A 23481-nucleotide genomic window follows, 5' to 3' on the forward strand; every position below is an offset into this window, starting at 1 on the left:
TATGTAAATCAACAGTGATATGAACGTCTTCTGTTTAAAGTATGTAACTATAGGAGAGTTACATACTGAATTGTAAGAAAATGCTTATTTTGTGGAGAGAAAACTGCAGCATACAAAAAATTTTTTTTTACTTTCTGAATCATAATGAAATCCTTTCAGAATTCATTTTGACATAACTAATCTGTGTAAAAGTTCTTTTATTAAAGTTTATTTGAATTTTTAACAAGTTTCTATTTGTGTGCTAAAGGAAGGTTCTCCCTCTTCATACCCCCACCTTCACCCACTAACCCAACATCCCCCTGTAATGTGATATATTCAGTATTTGCAATAACCAAGATGAATAGATCTGGCCACTTGGTCAACCCTAGAATGTGTGAGGTGAAGAGGAGGGAAAGGAGAATGCAGAAAGGGGCAACCTCGATTATTTTTTCACAGTCACAGTCACTGCCAACTGCCAACTCAGAGAAGATGCTTTCTTTTTCACATTCACTATGATACAGAGGACCATAGTTGACTGGCCCTAATTCTGGCAATTCCATCACGGTTCTCCATGAACATATTTGTGTGTGTGTATGTGTATGTGTGTACGAGAAACCTCAATGTGAGCTCTCCAACACTTGTGTTACCTTTTGACCACTTCCTTTAATGTCTTTGGCAACATGTGCATATTATTATGGTAGCAAAACTGAATCCTTTTCTTTGCTTCCTTTCTTGATGAAATTGATCAAAAAGAGTACAGTTACAAATACCAAATACCGAGGAATTATCCAAAGACCTTCCTCTACTCTACTGCCTTTATCCAAAAATTCACCAAGTCTTCGTGATTATAGCTTCTAAATATCTCTCTAGTCTACCTGCAGGACCCCACCTCCATCATCACTGCTCTGGATGATGGCTGTTTCTCACCTGAGCAACTGCAAGAGCTGCCTGATAGCTCTGCTCATAATTACTTGTGTTCCTTTCCATTCTATTCCTCACATATGGTCACCAGAACAATCTTAATGGAATGATAATTTATACATCTCACACCCTGTTTTTAACACTTTAGTGGCTTCCAGAGGCCTTAAGGCAGTGTCCAAAATCATTAGGTGCCCTCTAAGCCAAGTAGTCTGGGATCCCTCACTTAGCTCCTTATTTCACCAACATCTGTAGTCCATCCACACCTTCAGCAAGGAGCTATGATTCCTTTCTTCACAGGGCCTCTTTCGCTACTTCTATACATTTTGCTTCATAGTCCCCTCTGTACTGTTTTCTAATTAAATCTTAAGCATCCTTCAGATATCAGCTAAATATTATGTCCTCAGATATCACTTCCCACTCTTACTGACTAGATAAAATCCCCCTAGTATGCTCTTTTTAGAACACTAAGAATTTATTGACACCAGCTATCCCAGTTGTATTTGTACTGTAGGATTCTTTGATTAAACATCACTCCTTGCCACTTCCCAACAATAGAGTACAACTTACATAAGGGCAGGGACTAAATCAATCATTTTCATCATAACCCACCCAGCCATAACCCACCCAAGATTGTTACTCTTCCAAGAACCCTGTTGTGTTTCTTGCTTTATAGCTTTTGGGACTAGCTAAGTCCCAAAAGAACTAAGTTTAGTGTCTGACACTGGTGTTTCATACTTGGTGATGAGTGAATAAGGTCAGTCTTTCTTGGGAAAATATGAATTCCTTGAGAACAGGGAATAAAATGTCTAACACAGGTACTCAAAAATATGGTAGTTAATGTATCTTCTACTTGGATTCAGTAAGGAAATTTTTCACCCTGACCACCGACAAAGGTTCTAAACATTTTCTTTATTACTTAAAGTCTTGTATACATTTTGGACACAATCTGACTTTCCACAACTTTAAAAAACAAATTTATTATCAGACTCTCATTACTTAATCAGGGTCAACAAGCCAGGCATGGTAGTCAATAGTCTTTCAAACAGTCCATGATACTATTTTTCTTTCAACAGGGAACATTTTAGAAAATCTGAAATAATCAACTTTAGCAAAATGATTAACTTTTCCTCTAACAGACAGACTACTTTATTTTAAATGTTTCTTAATAAATTCTTAAGATATTTAAGGAAAATCCTAAGTTACATAACAACTCTACCCCAATTAACTCTCAGACACGCGCCTTTGATTTTCTGGTGGCAATTTAGAAGCATAGATTTAGACTAAAATCTCAGCCCCTACGTCCACAGTCTTCCCAAGGACCCCTGTGTTTGATGAGCCTCACTTGATCTGCTCTCATTTTCCAAGATTTTCCCTGGTCCTCTGATGCTAGCGAATGTTGGCAATTGTTTCTGACTGAAGGTTAGCCACTTTTCCTTATAAATAGTGGTGGCTTCATTCTATAGACAGGCAAGTCTCTTTCTCTGGTAATATTAGTCCTTGCTGAATTTCAGAAAGATTCAAAACCAGAAAACACTTAAGAAAACCAAAAGACCTTAAAATATTCATATGATGCTTAAAGCCAGGGAATATGTTTGTATTGCATATGTTACATAGTAGGCTCTTAATATTTGTGGGATTAATAAAGAATCTGTGAACTACGTCACGACTCCCACGTATTGTCAATTCAAACCTGCTCTACAGAACTATTTCACAACAGCTGGATGAAATAGAATGCTGACTTCTCCCCCCTACAACTCTTAGATAATAAAATATGCTATGAACAACCAATTTTAAAGAGCTAAACATATTTTGGGGATCTGTAGTCATGACAGCTTATCTATCACAGCTTATGCTGATCTCCTCCACCTATCACAATTGCATTAGAGGGTATCTTCCTGGAGCTCCTTTGGGTCAGCAGGAGTCAGACCTCCAGATGATGTGCACATTCTTAGAGACATCCTGTAAGCATTCAGGAAAATGAACCTTGGAATATTTGGCTGTGCTTTTGTATAGGAAATCTGGGAACTTTACTGGTTAGTATCCATATGGCAGTGAGGGCAGATAACCCATTTGTAAACTGAGATTTAGCTTTGCTTTTATCAGCAAGAAGTATGTATAAACAGTATCTGCCCTCATTTTGTGTTGCTATAACTAGAATATCTGAGACTGAGTAATTTATAAAGCACAAGAGGTTTATTTTTAACAGTTCTGGAGGTTAGAAGTCCAAATCAAGAAGGCCATATCTGGTGAGGGTATTCTTGCTGTTTTCTCCTGGTGAAATGTGGAAGGGTAAGAAAGGAGAGAGAGAGAGACAGTCAGACAGACAAACAGAGAGAGCACACATAAACCCAAGAGACTGAACTCACAGCTTACAGTCCTTTTACAACCAGCCCTAATCCATTCATGAGGGAGGGCCCCTCATGATTTAAACACCTCCTGCTAGGTCCCACCTTCCAACATTGTTGCATTGGGAATTAGGTTTCCAATACATGCTTTTGGGGGACACATTTAAACTATAGCAGTATCTTTCAAGAGTGAATTTAAAATGTCATTCTTCCCCAGTTCCTTATCAGCGCTAAACTGGACCCAGTGAAAAAGACTAGGAAAAGCTTTTACATTAACTAGTTTTACAAATCATTGTACTAATTTTATAATTCATTGTCATACAATATTAAGCAACAGCACCACAGATACTCTTAGCACCACAGATACTCTGTGGCATAGGCCTCAACAGGCACTGATAAGAAATACGGAAACGGGGTTCCAGTCATCTCCCACAAATAGAGGGCCTTCTCCCCTGTTGGAAGGGGGATGTCTGGCAGCCTGGGGCTTTTTCATCCTGGAAATCACAAAATCTATGATTTCACAGCCCTATATTTGTTTTTGCTCCTTGCTACCCTAGATAGAGTAGATGCATAAAATGTTCAGAAGGAAGATTCACAGTTCCAAGTAGCAAGAAAGAAGTAGTAGTTTTCTCTTAGTAGATGTGCCTTCTTTTTTTTTTTTTTTTAAGACAGAAGATATTTACCCCAGAGACTGGAGTACTTTATAAGGCTACGATTTTAGCATTGACAGCCGTATTGTCACATTTGTACCTGAAGGAAGCCAAAACAAAGATAAGGAAGTCAAAAATATATAGAATATTTAGTTCCTCATTAAAGTTTCAACCCCAGACAAAATTGTTCCCAGATCTATTCAATAATGTGAGCCAAAATTGTTCCTTTTTTACTTACTGAAGCTTTAATTGGTATATTAGTCCATTTTCTTGCTGCTGATAAAGACATACTCGAGACTGAGTAATTTAAAAGAAAAAGAGGTTTACTGGACTCACAGTTCTACATGGCTGGGGAGGCCTCACAATCATGGTGGAAGGTGAAAGGCACATCTTACATGACAGCAGGCAAGAGAGAAAAATGAGAGCCAAACAAAAAGGGAAACCGCTTATGAAACCATCAGCTCTCGTGAGACTTATTTACCACCACGAGAAGAGTATGGGGCAAACCATCCCCGTGATTCAATTATCTCCCACTGGGTCCCCCCAACAACAGGTGGGAATTATGGGAGCTATAATTCAAGATGAGATTCCGGTGGAGATACAGTCAAACCATATCACTTGGTTTTTCAGTTCTATGCATAACTGACTTAGATCAGCCATGAATGTCCAAGGGAGACATTTTCCAGTTGGCTAACTGTTGTCTAGAACATAGGCTTTACAGATATCTTACCCTCAACTCCAAAGACACAAACCCTCTGCCAGACACAGTGGCTCATACTTGTAATCCCAGCACTTTGGGAGACTGAGGCAGGCAGGTCATTTCAACCCAGGTGTTTGAGACAAGCCTAGGCAATGTAGTGAGACCTTGTCTCTTAATACATTATTTTTTAAAGACACAAACCTACTCACTGAAGAGCTAAATAGTGCCACCTCTTCCAAGAACTGAAAGAAGGCCGCTAGAGGGAAAGCGTAACAGGAAGGAATCTTCTGCGCCTCTTCCTTTACTTCCAACCCTGATGGTGGGGAGGTCTTTTGATCCTGCAGTTTGATTATTTCGAACGATATAGGCCTACTCCTAACCACAGACACGAGGAGTCATTTCTGTCACTACTCAGGTTACGCCTGAATCTATGCAGGATTTTCTTCATGACCTTGACAGTAAAGCTCCCAGACAGGATGAATTCAAGTCCCTAAGATTCCAGTGAAGAGGACACAAACCACTGGATAAGATGTAGAAGAAACCAGGGTGTCAGGGGCAGGGAGAGGTGGAAAACAGTAACAGCTGTGAGAGAAGGAGATGGCTTCAAAGTGAGCTTCTTATCTAGGCACCCCTGGAAAGGTGACAATGTGAAAAGGAAAGAGTGTTTTATATCAACTACCTGTTTCCATGTGCACCTTTTTTGTGAAAAATGAGATTGTTTTCCCTTTGCTGACAAATCGTTACTGCAAAGCCTTTCAAATTGTACCAAAAATACCAGAGCAGTTAGAAAACAAACGGTGCTGGAACGTGTTGAAATGTTTCCTCTCCATTCTTTCAGTCTTGAATCCCATATCTGGCTCCCTTTGGGGGTGACTCTGCCTCTTTGTAATAAATCAATTACCACATGTAAAGGCTCTATATGTCATTCTTTCTAGTAAAAGCTTAAAGTGGGAAAAAAACTACCTGTTGCAGTTTTTGGTTTTTACATTCTCCAGGTGTCCATCATAAAATGTGTGCTGGAATCTATGCTTACTCTAGCTTAGGAAAGATGCACTTCTCTATGTTTTGGGCAAATTTCTTCCCATTCATCTGCTTGTATAATACTTCCTCTCCACCCCTCCCTGCCTTTCAGAATTGCTATGCAATGGGATTTTACTTAGAAGCTAAACTAAGTCATCAATATTTTATTGCTGGTTTAAACTATAATAATTATAATTAAAATAACTATACATATAATGTTCATTAATAGCTCGACATTTTACAGAAAGATATTAAAGAAGCTTCTTCCCAAGGAGCAATGAAAATTTAAATTACTTTCAAATATAGTTACTACTGATTCCTAAAAACTTGGAATGGGAAGAAAGGAAATGGGAATATATTGTCTGTCCTGTGTCTAGAGGGCAATTGTTTTTTCCCCACTTGCCAAGAAGAGAAGTGAACTGAAAGAATGTGCTTACCCAAAGCTACCATGAGTATGCAAATACCTTTGGAATTTTTCCAGTGATTTTAACCAAATATTCAAAGTATAACAAGTATTCCCTGTGGCATCGTTGAAGCATGCTGCAGTTACACATTATAAATGGAAGCCAAATCACACGCTTGTGTAAAATGACTGGTATAGCAGAAAAACAAGTTATGTATTTAATAAGCAATCTCAAGTTTATAATGTAGTGAAACCCACTTGTAATTTCTTTCATATTTTTCTCCTTCTGCACACACTGTTCATTTTTAAAGCTCTCTACAAGGCTTTTATAAAAATCAACTTAGCCAATAACCATCACTCCAATTTTCTTTGCCCATTCCTTTGAAAAACTGTACCCCGCTCATGAATATTTGTCATATCACAATGCATGAAATGCGGTTGTACGGCATTCCTGAAAGCGTGGTTTTACTCACGAAATATCGATGTTAATGAAAGAAGCCCTCAATATGTGTTTCTATTCCATAGAGGCATGCTTTCTATGTTTTCAACCTGTGGGATACTTTTACAAACAAAAGCCATTCATTCATAGCTTGTCTACCAAATGAGGGCTATTATAGTTTCTCATACTGGCATTTACTGACCCATGACTCTGATTGCCTTAATAAAGTGGCATCATGGGCATTTTTGCCCGTTAAACATAAGGCTATTGTTAAACATTCAAATATTGGATACAGCAGTCAATTCCAAAACAGCCTAATCTGAAATCTCGCCAGAAAATAGAAACTGTCCATTCAAAGATGAAACTATCTTTTTTTTTTTTTTTTTTTTTTTTTTTTTTTTTTTTTTTAGTAGAGACGGGTTTCACCGTGTTAGCCAGGATGGTCTCGATCTCCTGACCTCGTGATCCGCCCGTCTCGGCCTCCCAAAGTGCTGGGATTACAGGCTTGAGCCACCGCGCCCGGCCCAAAGATGAAACTATCTATTGGTGCCTTCAGCAGACCCTTTACTAGTTGGGTTCCCTCTCTACTAAATTAGTTTATGGATTCCTGTGACATTTCACATTTCTTTAATTAGATAATTATCTAACTCCATTGGAGCTATTTGTAAATGTGTAAATGTGTTTTCATGCATCCAAGTCCTCAGAATGTATTGTATTGTTTAACAGGCATCCAAACACACTGTCCTGTATCAGACACGTTTAAATATTATACTGATAATTTCCCCATGAGATAATGTTATACCAAATTTTTCTTTAATCAACTTTGATTGAAAAGAAAACAAGACAGTATTTTACCAGTGAGGGCATATTGGCTTAGGTATTCATTGCATTTTAGATCTATTTTTAACCTTGGCTTTATGTTTGAGCCAAAAAAGATCATCCACTTCCTGGGTATTTTTCTCCCCTTTTGCTGATTAGCTATAGAATGAGAAGAAGCACCTGACGGGCCACATTAAGAAGGATGCTAAGCCGTTTATAAGTCTCAGTAATTAATGACTATTTTTATCACAAAGAATATAGACTGGCTTCTTCCATCTATCCGAAACTCAATGTAAGCCCTTATAAGCCTCAATGCAGCATAATTGGTGCAATAGAGCTGAAAATGAGATGGAGGATATAATGCAGCTTCAGTAATCCTGCCTTTAGCTAAAATGGAACAGCAGAAGCCCCTGGCAGTCTCCAATGTGGCTGCCACTAACATTTAAAGCCAGCCAGCTGTCTATGGCTCCTTGTGAAACACACATCACTGTTTATATCCTTAAATAGAGTTCAAATGTTGAAAATAATTATATTTATGAGAATGATTTACTGTGGTAAACAATTTGTTTCTCAGTCTTTTGGCTGTAATTGGATATTTTATCCAATTAGGAACAATCATGGACTGTGTACTTGTATCAGTTTTTATTCGACCACCGTGTGCTTATAATGTGCTCTCAAACCTCTTGGGATGAACAAATGGGTTTTGCTTTCTCAGTGTTGTTATTTTAAAAACCACTCTCTTGTAAATCATAATATGCTAATAATAGGTCTGGGGACTCAATTGGGAAAATGAGAAAAGCTTCACACTCACGAAAGCCTGCTAAGTGAGACCACAATAAGTGCTGGGTAATGTGTGTGTTTTAGATTCGTGACTATCGCTTCAATAGCCTGGATAGCATTTCATTGTATAAACCACCCACAATCACAAATAAACTCCTGACAGGTTTATACCACATGGTTGAAAAAAACACTAAAAAAAAAAAAGCAAAAAAGAGACGGGGATGGGAATTTCTTCTAGGAGATTCTGAGACTAGTCAGAATCAGAAACTCCTCTGTTCAGCAGCCCATTTGAACAGCATATAAGCATTTCACTCACGTTCTTCCTCAGAGTACCAGCACCACCCACCATAAAAATAAAAGACTGGTTTCTTTAAAAGAAGGCTACATCTGAAGATCCACTAGCAGTATCTTCCATGAGTGTTACGTAACAGCTGAATGCCACCTCTCTCGAAAGTTAGAAAGTCTTTCTGAAAAGTTCTCTTGAGATATGCTAAATATCCAGAAATCAAAAAAATCATGGAAGAAACCAGATAGAATCCGATTAATCCGGGGCATGGTGAGTGTCATCTTCAGGGGTCTATGGTGGTCTTAGTTAACCAGCATCACCAGGGGGCGACTTTCCCCTTCCATCTGAGTCACTTTCAAAGTTGAGTTTTAGGCACAGTCTGGTGTTCAGGCTGCTTACGCTGGCAGCACCTTTTCAAGACAGATGGTGGGAGCAGACCAGGGCACTGGGCCAGAAGCAGTCAGAGGTCAGATGATAGTCAGTCACAGAAGAGTCTCTGTCTGGAAACCATTATCAAATTTGGGGGATTTTACTCCCTTTCTGACACCTATATTCAGCCTGGGTCAGTTACTAGGTATTTCTTTCACAAAAGGACTTTAAGCTATTCTAGTTAAGTGTGAACTTTATTTTAAGCTTCATGAAAGTTGCATTTGTGCTCAAGTGACCTTGTCTATAATACAATCAGGTCACACTGACCACATTGTCATAGAAAGCCCATCATCCTTGGGTCAGCGTTGGAAATCTTTAGGCCAGGTTACATCATGTTGCTAAGTGACACAGAGTGTAGGCCCTGGGAGATATATTAGTGGGCCTGAAGGATTTCATTAATCTTAAGGCTCAGATATGTCTCTTATAGTATACTACAGTTAGATTTAACGTCATAATATGGACAAATCTAACAAGATAGAGAAACCAGTTGTAATTCAAATCTTTTAAGAATAACTCTAAATGATGAAATCTTATGCTTTAGTCCAAAACACTACCTATTGCATTACTACCTATTGCATTACATTACATGTGACAAAGGGCTTTCAACATGAATTACAGTCTTCTAATATTGTTTATTATCTACTTCACATACTCTTTAGTAGGGGTAACAAATTTCGTGGGATTCATAGATGAAGGTCCAGGAATGACTCCAACTGTTAAACAAATAGCAAAATGAAACAAAAGTAAAATTTGAATTCACTCATTGAAAGCAGGACACTAACCATAACAAAACAGATTAGGTACTGACTATTATTTTCTTTTGACTATTCTTAGCAAGCTTAATATTTTGCTAATTGAAATTACATATTTTCCTGAAATCTAGATTTGGACATACAACATTTTATTCCTCCTAAACATAAAGCTGAATAGTATTAAGATCCAGAGTGATAGCATATAGGCAATATTACACAAGAGATGTAGCAGAGTGATGAAGGGTGCTGGACTCTGGGGTTAGATCTCATGGGAGTAATTTCTAATTCTTGCAATTACTAACTATGTAATCTTAGGAAAGTTGTTCATTTTATCTGTAAAATGGGGATAATAGTGAAATGAGCATATCAGTTGATGCATAGAAATACTTAGAATGGTAAAAATTTATCAGAATAACTCAACAACCATTAGCTATTATCTTTGCCAAAAAAAGGTATTGCTAAATATTTCAGTGTTTGCATATATGTGTATATATGCACATGTGTGTATACTTTGTATATATGCGTGTGTATGTGTATACATATATATATGCCCACACAAACCTGCATTGCAAATCACATTTTACATATATTATTTGATCATCATCAACCAACAAACTTGCAAGACAGTACGGGTCAATATTATTTAGTAAATGAGTAAATAGAAACCTAAATATGTATGTTACTTTCCCAAGATCACATACTCAAAGTAGTGGAGGCAGCAGCATTGGCATCCTTTCATTCTGACACGTACTTCAAAGTACTTTCACTTAAACTCTGTCACTGGTTTTCTTTTTTTTATTATTTTTTCCACAAGTTTTTGAGGAACAGGTGGTGTTTGGTGACATGAGTAAGTTCTTTAGTGGTGATTTGTGAGATTTTGGCACTCCCATCCCCTGATCAGTATACACTGTACCCAATTCATAAACTCTGTCACTGGCTCCCTAAGGGTGCTGATTATTTTGGTAAGAGTAATTCTGGTGATGGCAAAGTGCAAGTGAATGTAGGAACAAGCAGTTCAGAGGGGAGAAGATTAAATTTCCCTGAAGCAAGTCAGAGAAACCAGAGTTCCCCTTTCCCAAAGTGGGTCATAGAAACAAGAGCACCTCTTTCCCAAAGACAACCATAAAAATTACAAGTTTTACATTAACTTTTTCCTACCTTTGTGTTTAAGAGTTGGTTATAAAAAAATTATCTTGTTTGATAGGTCATAAGACCCTCATTTTAGAGGGGTTCTGGTCTATACATGGGAAGAAGGAATGCTACATCAGAGAGGCCAGTAAGAATCTGAATAGACAGGCTTTGCTGGGTTTATTCACTCAGTCTATTAGTATCAAATCATACCCTTTGTCCAATCACATTTCTATATGGTCCATTCTTCATTCAACCTAAGCATAGAAATGGATAGTTTTCCCTGTGTCTTTTTATCTTCATTTGGCTCCTGTGTCACATAAAACTTCAGTTAAATGAAGTTGTTGGGCTATTCTCTTGTTAATCTGTCTTTTGTTATAGGAGTTTCAACTATGACTCTTATGATGGGTAAGGAAAGCTATCACACCCTTGCACTCTTCCACTATCAAACACTGTTTATGCCAAAAATAGATTTTATTGTTTTATATTCTCCAACGTCATGGAACATTTTGAAAATACTAATTTTTTCAGTTTGGTACCCCTGCATCCAATTTAAAGTTATTTCCTCACCGGATAACCTTGGTTACATCTGACACAGAACAATTCTCTGCATTTTCTATAGGATTGTCATGGTATTATATGGTTCTGTTGCTACAATGCTATTGCATTAAACTAATAATGCACCCCAGATAGGATTCCAAATGATATATCTTTTAAGGCAAGAAAATAAAATCATTTTCTCAACCACTCTGGAATAGAAAAGGCTCATAAATTTATTGTTATTTGTGTTTAGAATACCTATACATCTAGGTTGAGTTTTCTCTACTCCCTTTTCAGTCTCACATGTTATATTAAAATACTTTTCACTTTTATGACTCAGTCCAGTTATTACAGAATTGGAATCAATGGGTGTTAATGAAAGCAAATATCTGCTCAATAATAGAGGATAAAAAACTTAAAAATTATAGTGGTCCTTGATTGATGTATATACACATGTGACTTATCAGATCAGGTGTTCTTTGCTATTGGAAATGTTTAGAGGAAGCAACACATTTACCTATCACCAATATTGTAGTGAGGATTCCTGACTCAGACAAAATGTTAGTCAAAGGAACTTCCGAGATTCCATGACTCCAAGGAAGCTCTCAGTAGATCTGTCTCATGAGATGGGCTAAAAAGTTTTCAAGAAAATAAATCATAATTTTCAGTATATTTTCCATGTGATGTTTGAGGGTGAAGTTATTGGATCATAACTGTGTAAAGGCAATGGCCAAGGACTCTGGAGTTCTATGGACTTGGCTATGAATGCCTGCTCTGATGTTTACTAGTTATGCAGAATTGGGAAATTTACTTAATAAAACTCATTTGTGATTGGTAAAATGAGATTAATATAACACCTATTAGACAGGGTTAATGTAAATACCGAAACAACATTTTTAATGCTGATACCAATCTCAGCATAAAGTGAGTGCAAATTACAGTTGCTATTATAACACATAAAGCAATGGAAATAAAAGTTTTAAAAAGCTATATTAGCCAGGCGCAATGGCTCATGACTGTAATCCCAGAACTTTGGGAGGCCAAGGTGGGCAGATTACCTGAGGTCAAGAGTTCGAGACCAGCCTGGCTAACATGGTGAAAACCTGTCTTTACTAAAAATACAACAATTAGCCAGGTATGGTGGCACACACCTGTAATCCCAGCTACTCAGGCAGCTGAGGCAGGAGAATCACTTGAACCCGGAAGGCAAAGGTTGTAGTGAGCTGAAATTGTGCCACTGCACTCCAACCTGGGCAACAGAGTAAGAGGCTATCTCAGAAAAAAAAAAAGAAAAAAACCTATATTAATGAGATTGTTTGTAAAAGTCATAAAATGCAATTGTGCCATAGCTGTGTATAAAAATTGTTCACTTATATATGAAATGATTAAATCATTTTTATCAGATTAACATATTTATCCTTGTGTTTCAGTTATGACTTCTTGATCTGTTAATATTTCTTTCCTTGTTTATGGAATCCAACTCATTTCTCTTGACATCCTCTGAAATGACTTTAAAATGAATCAAGCAATGTGTTTTTCTTGTTTGGCAGTTTTACCTTTTTGAGCTATAAATTCAGAGATTATTACCTTTTGGTGGAGGATCTGAAGGAAGTAGGGGGGTCAGGGAAGGGGAAATAGAAGTGTTCACTGGGAAGAAATGTGTTTAGTGTTGAGTGTGGAAAGAAATGTTAGCATGTACAAAATGAAGATGCTAAAAAAATGCAAGGAAAAAATAAGCATTAAGTTTAGTGTTAAGTATAGAAAGAAATGTTAGCATATACAAAATGAAGATGCTAAAAAAAATGCAAGGAGAAAATAAGCATTAAGACCCCAAACACTAGATAGAAAACTAAAAAAACTGGGAACCCAACAAAAAATAGCAAAAAGGAACTTATTGAATATTTGGTTTAGCCTGGGGATTGTGATCTTTTGAAACGTGAATTTAAATCCATTCACTATTATATTTGGATCATAGAATCTTAGCATTAAGCTACCCAGTCAGCCCTTCTGCCTACATCAAGATTGAGTGCTCTGTGGAGACTGATGAATGTCGGCCTCACAGTGGGTTACACAGAACATTCGCCTCGACCCTAAACCACTGCAGGAGCTACTTGTTTGAAGAAAAGCTACTTAATCTCAATTTTACAAATTGCCATCAGATAACAGTTATTGTTTATTTACGTAAGTGGTAAACAATAAAAACGTATTATTTTTATAATTTTTCATTGATCTTCCTAGTCAGCCACTGTTGAAAGGAAGGGAGATAATCGATGTCTCCAAAGAGCAGTTATCCAGTGTCCTCTATTAAAGGAAGTGAACTTCCCTTAACCAGAATACAAACTCAGATTCATATCTTTTTTTACATTCTTAAAAATTCATTTCTTTCTGAGTTCCAGTCACCAAATGTTAATAAAATGGAAACAATTTGTTCTCTCTGATCCTATACTGAATTCCTTAAATAGTCCATTGCTGATACCCACTGGCTTGCATACCTCTTACGATCTTCAACTCTGTTCACCCATACTGGTGCCTGAAGTTTGTGGATTTTAAAATAAAAATAACAACAATTCCAGTTTTTTCCTATGCCCCTCCCACTGAAGATGTTTCCGGCTCTGCCTGCCAAGTTTGTTCCTTTATCTCAAACAATACGAAATGTTCCAAGTCCAGGCAGACCTTTGCATTACTGTGATACACAATTATGGGAAGGTAAGAGAACGAAATTGCACTGGAACGTAAAATATTAGGGAAGACATTTTGCAGGAAATTTGGATGTTGAGGGTTGGTACTGGGCTTACTAGAGGCATTTAGGAGAGGAAGTGTTACAGTGGACCTTATATCTTCTTCATGGAGCTTGAGACATGTAATCAACTAACTTCTTTTCTCTATTTCTCTCTTTCTTTTGTCTCTCCTTCTCTTTTTCTTTTTCTTAATACATAAGCCTTTATTTTTACATGATTTTTATTGTATAAATCCAAGGTGTACAACATGATGTTTTGAAATATACATATGTATACACACATAGATGTATACATACACTATATATACCTACATATTTGTGTATATATACATTGATGTGTGTATACATATATACATATATACACACTATACATACATACACTATATATACCTACATGTGTGTATACATATACATATACATACATGTATATGTATACTGTTGTAAAAACAAGGGCAGCAGTATCATTGTTAACATAACACGCCCCAGACTAACTCACTAAAAGAAAATCTAAAATCTTGATTGATAGAAAACAAATTACCCTAACAATTAGGGTTTTGTCCGAAATGCAAATAGTCAGAAAACTTAAACTCTTATTTTTTCCCCCCAAAATATATACATATATACATAGATATGTGTGTATACATACATATACATATACACACATATATAGGTATATAAAGTGTATGTATATATAGTGTGTACATATACGCACACACATATATGTAGGGGTGTGTGTGTGTATATATATATAAAATGAGTACTAAAGGTAAACAATTTAACATATCCATCATCTCATGTAGTCATCCTTTCTGTGGCATGAGCACGTAAAATATACTTCTAGAAAATTTCCAGTATATAATACAATATTATTAACTATAGTCTTCATGCTGCACTTTAGATCTCTAGATTTATTCACCCTACATAACTGTACATTTTTACTGTTTGACCTATATCTTCCAATTCTTATCCCCCTTTCTTCTCAACTCCCCACCTCACCTCTGATAATCACCATTTTATTACATTTCTATGTATTCAACTTTTTTAAGATTCCACATATAAGAGAGGTCATACAGTATTTTCTTTCTGTGTCTGGTTTATTTCACTTAGCAAAATGTCCCTCAGGTTTATCCATGTTGTCACAAATGGCAAGATCTCTTTTTTAAAGCTGAATATTCAGTTGTATATCTATACACTTAGATGTATACATATATGTACATTGTGATTTCTTTATGCAGTCAACTGTTGACAGACATTTAAGTTTGTTCCCATACCTTGACCATTGTGAATAGTGCTGCAATGAATATGAGAGTGTAGCCTTCTCTATGATTTCATTTCCCTGGTATATACACCCCCAAATTAATTTATTTTGACATTTTCTTTTAGTGGCCAGTCTTTGTTTTTCTTTATCCATGACAAGGCTAAAGACTGCTTACTTGAATCATGACTATATTATTTATATGACAACTGCTTTCTAATGCCAATATATTGAATACCATTATGTGTATGGGATGGGTAGTAGGGGTTAGTGGAGAAGAGTCATAGCCAAAATCTATCACATTGGAGCAATAGCAAAAAAGAACCAAAATCGGTTAGAAAAGATATTAAAAATTTAAACATGTAAATGAGAAACTGTACAAGTCGGCAACAATACAAAACTTGTGAAAATAATACAAATCCAAGAGAGAAACAATAAAACACTGCATAAGATGTTTATGTCCATACAATTTAAAAATGAAGAGAATCATAAAGAATGTAGAAGTGGAAACATGTTTCTGAGATTTTCAGCAAAGCCTTCTCAATGCAGACTCCACTCCCCTTAACTGTGACAATGGTACCCATCTGTGTGGTAATGCTTTATTAACATTGCTCCAAAATTCAGTGCATAGTACAGGTTGAATCACATGGGGTCTATTTAGATCCACCACTGTGGGTTAGGTTTTGAAATGAGATAGTAGGGATTTATATTGTAGACAAAAATGAAAGTACATTATGAAAAGAATTTGAGTTAAGTACAAGAAGGCCAAGTTGCATCTGTAGGTTCAACTGAGCTCCAAGGCACTGTGCACAATGTTCTTTGCTCACTGACTCTGGTCATACCAGTACTCAAAATAAATCATGAGGTTGTATACCCATGAAGTTTTTCGTGACCTACTGGTTGGCATCTCTGCCTGGAAGGAAAACCCAAGAGATGAGAAATGGAGAGATTTTTCTCTTCTGAGGCCTTTAAAAGTAGTCTAGGATGAGAGGAATTGGCGCATCTTAACTTTTCTATCACCTAAAATGTTAATGAGAATAGAAACTGACAATACTCCATACTCTTCACATATACCTTCTCCTTTAACCTCTGCAACAAGCAAATGCAATATGCATTGTGTTTTATATTTTATGAATAAAGAAACTGTGACTTTCAGGAGTATGTGCTCCAAATCACTCAAATAGTTGAAGGCCAGGGTTGAACTAGGTCTAACAGAGTGCTTTCTTTTTCTTTTTCTTTTTTACATTTCTTATTGAACTACCCCCTTTCAGATTGCTTTTCTTTCAATGATTTACTATCTATAAGAATATGTCTCCCTAGACTTTATGCTCCTTTGTGTCAAAACTGTTGTAAAAACAAGGGCAGCAGTATCATTGTTAACATAATATCCCTCAGATTAACTCACTAAAAGAAAATCTAAAATCTTAATTGATATAAAACAAATTAACCTAACAAGTAGGGTTTTGTCCCAAATGCAAATAGTCAGAAAACTTAAACCCTTATTTTTTCCCCAAGATTACAATACTATTAATGAACATCCTAAACTAATGCAGGTTTTCTAAGTGACTTGGAAACCAATAAAATATTAAGGTGTCTTGAATACAGCATCAGTGTTACGTATATTTTATTGCGTTAATACCTGGAACAATTTTCAATTTATTTATGATGCATATTGTTACTCTCAGCCAATTTCCTAATCATGATGTGTAAAGGAAAGTTTAATATAATTATCTTTGTTCAAAGCTACAGGGTTGATTGGCTCCTTTGCTGCTTTTCTGTACTAACACACCCACTTTTAAAGTCCTAGAAAATATAATACATCATGAGAAGAGAAGCGTTTCTTCTACTAGGGTTAAAATGTTTCCAAATATAAATCTAAGTAGAATATGCATAAATATCTAAATGCTCCTTGGCCTGTTACTATCCTTGTGTTCATAGTATGAGATTCATCTATGAAAGAAATCAAGGCACGAATTTAAATTCTCTACAAGGATAATTACCCATTGCGTCTAATTTTAAGGCTAAGTTTTTAAAGAAACTGGGGCCATCTCATAGAGGACAGACATTAGCAAAAATCAAGGTATGGCCCGTCCTGTCCTATTTTAAGATTAATACCTTTATGAACACTCTTGTGGTTTTTTTCACTTGCTTTCTTGCCACATTAACCAACAAGTTTCCACAGTGTTGACTGAGAACTGATATCTACTCACATGCAGATTCTTACTGTGAGAAGTTATGTGGTCATGATTCAGAAATAATCCTGGTAGGTGAATGTGGACATACCAGTATTCTCTGGTGATGTTTTAAGAGATTCTGAAAGGGTCTGAACTCACAGGCTTTTAAAGAATTTCGAATCTGTATCTACTCCTGGATGCTGCCTGCCAGCTTCAATTTCTTTACTTTACAGGACTAATCTCCTTTTAAGGAAGGGCATTAACTTACCAAAAAGGAAACGGTGTGCTTGTAATGACAAATGAACATGACTCTTCTCTTCTATTTGATAGAAGGGCACTTGTTCTGTTTAAATTGTGTATTCTTTTGTAAACAGACTCTCCAGCCCTCTAGCTAGAGGAATCAATGCCCTGTGCAGATGGTGCCAGACCTTTACTTAGAAATGCATGCACTTGATTTATATTAAAGTTCTGATATTTAACCCTCTGTCTTTACTTTAAATCAGGGCCCTAGGGCAAAGACAAATGTTTTCATCTTTTTAAATTTAAAAATTTGTTTCACACTATAGAAGGGAAATTAAATCTCAGAATGATTTGAGTCTGTGAGCATAAAAATAGCCCTCTAGCATAGTATGCATTTATAATAAGAGTCATAATCTGAGGATCAGTCTCTCAAAATGAGAATGAGAATCAAAAGAATTGGAGGAAAAAAGTTGTGTCTGCAGAAAGACATATATAAAGCCCTATGAATATAAAAACCAAGCCAACCTAATTAAAATTCAAGCTTTTAAAATATATCTCTATACCAATTCCTCCAACACACATACAAATATACACATAAAAAATACAATACAACCTAAAATTATGCTATTTAGAATTTTTTAAAAGTAATTATAGGACTTAACTCATATAGCAGCTAGAAAATTATCACACGTTGTAGCTACTGCCACCATAAGAATTGATTTCAACTCAGTCTTTAATGAGATCAGCAATTTCTATTCATTTTCATGTGCACCTACTCCTATAATGAAAAGGATTAATTTGAAGTTACTAGGAATGCATCACCTAGCTCATGTTGGACGGTTGCTAGTCTGTGGGCCATAAATATAAATTCTTCAAGTACTAGGTTGACTATTTCATTAAAACTGATGATGTTTTAGTATTTTATATGCAGAGCCATGCACAGGTTGTGTAAAGCGGGGTTTTAATATAGAATGTATTTGAGGAGAAAAAGTTGTCAGAGAAAGGCGATCGTCTGTTACTCAGAGATGCACTAGTGAGCGTGCAGGAATACTTCCTTTGTGCAGTAAGTACAAAATAATCTCTGAATCACGGAGATTCTCTCTTCGGGATAAAACAGGCCCAGGGAACATAGCCCCATGTCTAAAACAGACAATTTAAAGTCAGAAGACTTCATGCCATAGCTACTCTTTGAAGCCAATGATATTGATTTATGCTATTTCTCCCTAAGTAAAAATCATAACGGTTGGAGGTCAGGGTTATAGGTTTGAGAGAAAGTATTATACATATTGTGGACCAGGCTACTAGTCTGTCCCCTGTGAGTTGGCCCCTTACTGTAAGTGAAGATTTCCCCGTAGCCCTTCTCCAACTCCATAACTAATGCCGTTCAGATGGATGATTTTGACAATGGCAGCCTACTGTCAAACTAAATGCGAGGCATGCTGCAGAATTTTCAGCAGGCCCACAAAGCACAAGTCCATTCAATTCCTGAAAAATCAGCCATGAGCAATACTCCCTGGGTAATGTGAATTATGCACATACAATGATCAAGCAAATAATTTAATCCCAATTTGATCAATTCACCGAGGAAGGAAAAAAAAAAGATAGCCAATTTGGTTTCACACAGAAACAGGAGCAATTCGTCTCCTGAATGCTTCACATTTCAATTAGGAGTATCATAGACAGGCTTTTCAGATCTCTATTTTGTGTTAAAAGAAGAGTTCATTAGAATATTGAGACTCAACCATTAAAAAGGCTTAAAATACCAAGAATTATTTGTAAAATGGTGATACTCTAATTTTTAAAAGTGAAAATCATGCACAAAATGATTAAATGTATATTTCTTTGAAAATTATTTTCAAAAGCTGTACTGAATCTTAACGTAGTACTGGTCATTTTGCCAGTGGAATAACAACATCTAATGAGTCTCAGCGTTGCTGCAGAAATCTCACTTTGGGATCACTATCCTCTGTGACATCCATGAACTAAAGATAAGACAAGATTACCAATAATGATGTCCTGGACAGCAATCTGCCATAATGCACTGAAGTCCATCCAGGGTTATTGTTCTCCCGGAGCCAGACCGGTGAGAAGGGGGATGCGTAAATGATGTATGAATCCTTCTGTTGTACCTAACAGAGGCAGGGTGTTTATCTTCCAAAATATGTGTAAGACTCCTGTCACTTAGACATATAACACTCCAGGAAGACAAAAGGAAGAGGAAAAAAAGGAAGTTTTTTTTTTTTTTTTTAAGTACCTTTCAAGTCACGGTGCGAGGGAGTGTGGAAGAAGAAATGACTGCCAAGTTTGAGTAGTTCTAGGCTCTTCAGTGAACGTGTTTATGTGAAATAAAAACCACAAATTAATTCAGTGAGAAGAGAACAAAAAACTCTTAGTTATTTCTAAAATTCAGCCCAAACCACTGGCTGACATTTTTTATTCTCAAGTTTTCATCTGGTTTGTTAGTGTCATGCTAATCAAAGCCATAACTGATAGAATATTATGTGCAAAGGAAAAACATTCTTCTTCTCTTAATGTCCAAACTTGTATGGACCTTGATTTTTAAAAGAAACATTTATTTTATCTCTTGCTTAGCACAGTCCTTTTTACTAGTGACCATGATGATTTAGATTCTTAAAGGGCCTATAAAATTCATCTCATAGAATTCTGCTGTTTGAAAGAATTTGAACAAATATTTAGATAACATATTGTGCCATAATATCTAACTCTATCTCAATCTAGAACTGAGAGAAGGGCACAATAACTACATATAACTTTAAAAATAAATTATTTTTGCCCATGATATACAATGCATAAGGTACATAAACTTTTCTCAGTTAATAGTTGTGTACATTCTTACAGGTGCAAACAGTAGCCCCATCGGCATTTATGACCTCTATATTGCCAGTTCATTTAAGTGGCTCAGGATGATATATGTAGTAATAAAATCTGGGTTTGATGTTAGACCTAGTTTCTTAAAACTTTGCCCCCAGTTCCTAGGACTATAAGTTCAGGCAATTAGTTTATCACTCTGCCCCTTAGTTTCCATCATAAAATGGGATAAATAATTCATAGGGTGGCTCTAAAGATTAAGTAAAGTAATATATGTACAGTGGCTAGTGCATTGCAAGCACTCAGTAAATATTAAATGTCACTATATTTTTATTTCTACAGGCACAAAATATTTTAGCAAATCAATCAGCAAAAATCAACTTTTCCTAAATTTTTTCAGTGAGGCATGTGTCAGTCACAGTTTGAAAAACATGGGACAGAAGATGAGAAGAAACTGAAGATCCAGATACTGTTACTCACTATAGTTGAATTTCCATTTGTGATTGAACTTCAACTTCTTAATAATTGACAGCATACTAGGATAATAGGTCATAATATTTGTTGTGCCTATCTCCACATGTAAAGACTGGTTATTTCTGGTTTCAAGGCACCAACGTGTTTATATTATACTTTACAATTAGTTAGAATCCTAAGATCAGCTCCTAGTTAATATGTGAATGTAGGAGAAAAAACTTGATCAGTTGCCATCCTAAACAGCTTGCTTTCTTATACAGTTAGCCACTGCTTTAGCAAATGTATTTTGAACACATATGCTAGTGCCAAACACAGTGCTAGTGCTAGCAGGAAAGACAATACAGTTAATAAAACAAGATAGGGTTTACAATTGACACATATATTCTCTCATACACATTTGTAATCAATCGAAAAACAAATACTGAACAAGATTATGAACTATAGAATCCAGTGAGATTTTGACAGTAGATACAAAGGAGAAGGGAATTGTTAAGAAAAGTTATGTGAACAAATATACAGAGAATAGAAACATGAGGTCTGGTTTATTATTCCCCTCCTTATCTGTGAAAATCCTACTCATTCTTAAAGGCCTAGTACAAATTGTAAACTGACTTCTAATTTTCCCCCACACTCTTAAGTTTTGTCTTCCCATAACGCTCTTTGCTTTTTTTTTTTTTTTTTTTTTGCCTTACTTAAGTGTTTATCTAAATCAGGAACAATGACTTGGCAAGACTTACTTCCCTAAGACCTGACATGGTGCCTCCCCTCATATATCAGAATTCAATAAAAAGTTCTCATCTTAAAATATCGGAAGTGAGGAAAAATGAGAAGTCAGGGTTGCTGCTGGAATTTAAATTTATGTCTAGAAAGAGCACAGAAATGTGGAGTCCCGGAATAAAGGGGTAGTTGAAGTGTTTAGGAAGAACACTCATTGGTGATTTTCGTTTTGATGACGACCCAACATCTGAGCAGAGGAGGTTCTGACCAACGTTTTCACATATAGGATTAGAATTTTAAAAGAGGTCATGACTTTAGACAGAGATATAAGAGTCATAACTGTGTGTAAAGAAGATGAGGAGTGATCTAATTAAAAAACAAACAACAAACAAAAAACAAAAACAGAAAAAGCCCTAAGGAACAACTCTATTTGGGGAAGAAAATGAAATGCTAGAACAGAAAATTGAGAAAAATTAGAAAGAGAACTAGCAGAGCTTATTGTCAGAGGACTCCAGGGACAAAATGAAAAGAAAGGAGAGAGATCAAGGAAAACTGAGAAAGAGCTGTACCTAATGTATCTTACACCACAAATCTATTGTGACATAAGGGATCACCGGGTACCATAAACAATTATTTGGGACCTGAATGGAAGTCAGTTTATCCAAAGAACTTTTTTTTTCATGTTGCATACACTTACTTACACCTATGAATATCATCAGATCACTGAATAGAGTCCGTACAAAGTAGTATGATGTATCAATAGCTTTATGAAAGGCGAAAAGCAAGTGCTTATTTGAAGCTATTTGAAGATATTACTGTGATTTCCACAGTGACCTCATTTTAATAGTACATTAAATAATTTTGCACTTATTTATGACTTTATAATATGAATTATTTAAAGCCTATCATTGACATTTCTGAGTTAGGAAATTTATACCAACTATCACAATTAAACTACAGCAGGAAGTCATTCTTGATGCACGAATAAGAAGCCCATATACTATTCTAGAATCAGTGCTTACTATTTTTATGAAGAAAAGTGGATGTATTATAAAATGCAGTAGGAGGAGAATCACACTAACCAAAGGTAAATTAGCTTGCGGGTAGTATGAATGCTTTGTATTTTGGAAATTATGTATAGGTTTGGAGGGTAAAAGTAAAACATGAAGAAATGAATATAGATGACCAGCTTCCCAGAGAAACTGCCTGATTCAGTTTGCAGAATGTATGTAATTACAAAGGATGGGATCTGGTTGGTTGAGCTAGTCTTAAAAAGACAATAAACGCCTACTGAGGATGAAATTTCTCTATCATTATATGATGAGAAAAGAAAATATCTGCCATAGTATATGGAAATAAATATATAGTCATAGTGGAATTAACTTGGTTATCTAGATTCATACTCTGTCAGTATATTATCCCTTTTCCTTTTGGAGTATAGATATTCATCCAACCATCCATTAATTTCTCCATTTAAAAAATAATTGAATGCTTATTATATGTCAAGCACTGTGACAGGCACTGATCATAAATAAGACTTATCCCTTGCTCTCAAGAGCTGAAAACCTAGCATTCTGTATATATTTCAAAAATCAAAGAAAATTTATAGAGTGACTTTAAAAATCCAATATATATGCTATTTAACACCACTTAAAGCTCTCATGATATGCTATTTAACAGCAATTAAAGATCTGATTAGCTTGACATCTATTCACTCTATGGTATTATTCATATCTGATATCCATATATCATATCTGGTATCCAAAACTTATGGACTTACATCCAAACAAAGAGGGGAGGGGCAATCTTATTGGTTTTAGGTTAATAGAAAATTTCTAAAGAATGCATATAACAAATTATTACA

This window comes from Theropithecus gelada, chromosome 2, assembly GCF_003255815.1.
Source record: "Theropithecus gelada isolate Dixy chromosome 2, Tgel_1.0, whole genome shotgun sequence".
NCBI lineage: Eukaryota > Metazoa > Chordata > Mammalia > Primates > Cercopithecidae > Theropithecus > Theropithecus gelada.